Source organism: Equus caballus, chromosome 11 (genome assembly GCF_041296265.1).
Source record: "Equus caballus isolate H_3958 breed thoroughbred chromosome 11, TB-T2T, whole genome shotgun sequence".
Lineage (NCBI taxonomy): Eukaryota > Metazoa > Chordata > Mammalia > Perissodactyla > Equidae > Equus > Equus caballus.
This window is the reverse complement of record NC_091694.1, coordinates 5,443,651-5,447,801: the sequence shown is the minus strand read 5'-3', so window position 1 is coordinate 5,447,801 and position 4,151 is coordinate 5,443,651.

Below are 4,151 nucleotides of genomic sequence, written 5' to 3'. Positions count from 1 at the left end.
TCTTCTCTTTGAAAAGATTTGCACTTTCTTCCTCTTTAAACGTTTGGTTTGATAAGTTTTCTTACCTTGCAGTTCATAGCAAGGAGTGGCTAATTAAGTACATATTATAAAGTGAGGTAAAAATTGTCTTAAATCTTAAAAAAACAGTAATATAATAACATTTGTAAATTAACAAAACACATTAAAAAAACAAACACATTTACTGGAGGAGGATTTTTGCTAGTAATTTTCCTAGAGGATGTAATGCAGACCCCATTCCATACATATGTCTGGGGGTGGGGTGCAACTATGTGGGGAGATGTTTAAGTGGACATGTTAGCTTTCATCCAGCAGAGCTTGCTTAAAAAAACTTTTTTAATTGGGATGTAATTCAGAAACCGTCAAACTCACCATTTTAAAGTGTACAGTGTAGTGGTTTTTTAGTCTATTCACAAGGTTGTACAGCTATCACTGTGATCAAATTCCAGAACATTTTCATCACCCCGAAAAGAAACCCCCTGCCTCTCAGCATTCATTCCCCGTTCCCTGGGCTAGAACTGGCAGTCACTGTCTACGTTGTGTCTCTGGAGTTGCCTGTTCTGGACATTTCACATGAACACAGGAGCCCGCCTTTAACTGTGATGCTTAACTGTATAAACGAGTTTTCTGGCAAAGCGAATTTAGCCAAGAAGACAAACAATGTCTTGTTTCCCACTGTTTTTTAAAAACCTGCTAGAAATTTAGAAATGTATAGTTGACTTACAAATCTAAAGAAATACGATGAAACGTGACTTTCAGATGCCATGGCAAGCGCAGGGAGTTCAAAAACCCTGTAGTTAGCTAGAGTCCTTAGAGAAGTTTCGTTTGTGTGGAACACTAAACCCTTCTGTAGTAGGTTACCAAGTTTTGAGTTTCTTTCTTGAAGTTGAGATAAACTTACTTATTAGTTGACCCTATATAAATAATTTGTAAATGCTATTTCGGAATTAATACGAATGATGTTATCATCTCTTGAAGCACATTATTGTTGACCCAGGTGTATTCATCTATCACGGCGTGTTACCCCGAAACTCAGCCGCGTAAAACAGCACACCTTTATCATCCCACACTGTCTGTCCGTCAGGAGTCTGGGCGTGGCTAGGCTAGGTCCTCTGACCAGGGTCTGTCACAAGGCTGCGTGCAGTCAAGGTGTTGGCTGGGCTCTGCTCGGGGAGGCCCCACCTCTCAGCTCACTCCTGTGGTTGTTGGCAGGAGTCGGCTCCCAGCAGGCTGTTGGACGAAGGGTCTTAGTTCCTCATGGCTGTTGGCTGAAAGCCACCCTCTGTTCCTTGTTCCATGGAGCTGTCCTCAGGGCAGCTCACAACATGGCAGCTGTCTTCATCAAAGAAAGCGAGCGAGAAAAGCCAAAGGGAGAGTCGGAGCAAGACAGAAGTCACGGTCTTTTATAACTTCATCTCGAAAGTGACACCCCCTCACTTTTGCTGTTTTCTCTTTGTTAGATGCAAGTCACTAGCTCCCGCCCATACTCAAGGGAGGGGATTACACAGGGGACTGGGGATCAACAGGCAGGGATCTTTGGGACCATCTTACCAGACTGCTTATCACTCTGGGCTTAAGCTCTCTGACACTGAGGCTGAGAACTGGATCCTGCATTCACACATCGCTCCTTCGCCCAGGCTCCTTCTTCATAATGGGTCTCACCAACAAGGCTGGCGGAAAGAGGTTCAGAAGCCTCTGTTAACGACGCTGAGCACTTCAATCCAGGGAAGCTGTGGCATCCTATCACCTCCTGCAGGAGTGCCGGGAACTGTTGTCGGAGGGAGACGAGCTGGAGTGAGGTGGATGCGTCGGAACACGGCTTCCGGGCGCCTCCCACCGCTGTGCACGGCATTATTCACTTCAAGTTCTGTACTCACCTTTTTTGTTTCTTGAGGTCTTGTTTTTACTTAGTTTTTATGTCTATACGTAGTATTGCTCTCGGTGGGCCCTTTGGATGGCTGCTATCATTAAGTTCATCTTTTAAATTTTTATTATTTGTGTTAAAAATGAAACGTGACAATGAAATAAAGAGTAATTTTTATACTTCTCTTATATACCCTGTCAAGTAATTTTATCTTCGTATCTCTAGGCAAGTAAAAGTCTTAGCTTAGTCTCACATGGGGGTGTGTGTGTGTAAATATGGGTGTGCTGCTCTTTTATTGAAAATGTCATATGGTATGTATTGAAATTGGTTTAGACCTTGAGCGACTCTGAATCCCAGATGTTTTCTCTGTGAGTGTGAAGAGGTGCCCCGCCCCCTCACCCCCAGAGTTTTCTCATACCCAAAAGCTTGAAAACATTTGAACCTGGGCTTTGGCTCTTTATAGGATTTCTTTCCTCTGAGAGTTTTAGTTGGTTGGTTAGTTGTTGATTTGCATACAATAAATCCCTTGGGAGTTTTTAGGTTCTCAAAATGCAAATACGTTGCCGATCAATGGGTAAGATATTTTGAGATCCTCACACCCATTAGGATAGCTACTATCAAAAAAACAGAAAATAGCAAGTTTGGGTGAGGATTGGAGAAATTGGAAGCCTTGTGCACTGTTGATGGGAACCTAAAATGGTACAGCCTCTGTGGAAAACTGGCAGTTCCTCAGAAAACTAAAACTAGAATTACCGTATGTGCCAGCAATTCCATTTCTGGGTATACACCCAAAAGAATTGATAGCAAGGACTTGAAGAGATAGTTGTACAACCACATTTGTAGCAGCATTATTCCCAATAGTCAAAAGGTGGAAACAACCCAAGTGTGTCTGTCATCAGAGGGATGAATGTGGTATATCCATCCAGTGGAATATTATTCAGCCTTCAAAAGGTATGAAGTGGTATCTCATTGCTGTTTTAAGCTGCATTTCCTTGATGATATATGATGTGGAGCATCTTGTCACGTGCTTATTTGCCACCCCTGTATCTTCTCTGGTGAGGTATCTGTTAAGATCTTTATTCTTTGTATATTTTGGCTAACAGCCCTTTATCAGATGTATCTTTTGCAAATGTTTTCTCCCAGGCTATGGCTTATCTTCTCATTCTCTGGAGTATGATTTCTTTTTGTTGATCCACAATATACTAAATTTTAGTACTAGGAAGTGTATTTTTGTTAATCTGGTAAGCCAAGAAACTATAATGTTTCCCAGTGGCTTTCAGACTCGACATTATTTTCTACTTTGTCTACAAATACTTGGAATATGCCTTGAGCACTTCCCTGCTACATCTGCTTGTGACTGTTGGTTTTCTGAGCTGCTATTAAATCTGGAAGGTTTGATGTTTTTATCACGAGTCGCTCTGCCCTAATTCTGTGTGAACTGAGGTGGATAATTTAAAGAAAAAGCTGATTGCAGTTTTAGAGACATCGAATCCAAAAGAGGCTCATTTGGGCATTTCTTTTTGACTCCATTTCAATTCATAGCCCTCTTTTTTTCTTTTCTTCCTTAAAATGTTGTCAGATATTCCCAATTCTTCAATCTTTTTGTTTATATTCTAAGCCTGTTTGACTTTCTTTTTTATTGGTTTAGTTGTCTCTGTTTTACATTTTAAAAGAGATCTTTTGAGATAATTGTCACACGAACTGAAAGCACAGTTTTGATGACATCTTGTAGGCTCTGTGAGAGCACATATTGAGGAAAAGCAGCTTTTTTCCCTCTACTTCTTTTGTGTGCTTACAACCATTCAAATAAAAGAGGAGCGCAGCAAACGCTTCCCGTCGGCGTGTCAGGCGAGGGGTCTGCTGGGTGGATGGTGCTGTCAGAGGAGCCGTGCGGGGGCATCTGGGCTGGTTCTTCTGCAGGTGGTGGACCCAAAGCTCCAGCGCGTGGGCTCCGTTCTGCCGGTGAGGACTTGTTTGTGTCCAGAACTGCGTTAGACTGAAGGCCGTCGCCTTCGCATCAGCAAACCCTGTGACTGGGGACCCTTTAGCCCAGGCTCCGTGTTTTGCAGGACCAAGTACACTGGGTTTGTTAGACAGTCTGTTTTCTTTCCTGAGAGATCACTTCTTTCATTTCATTCCTTTCTGGGTCCGTGTAATCATTAAAACTAGCAAAAGTTGAGCAGCCCCATGCAGGGCAGGATTATTTGTGCCTGTTCATGTTAATTAATTTGCTAGATGGGCCACAGCACATTCACACAGTGCCACCAAG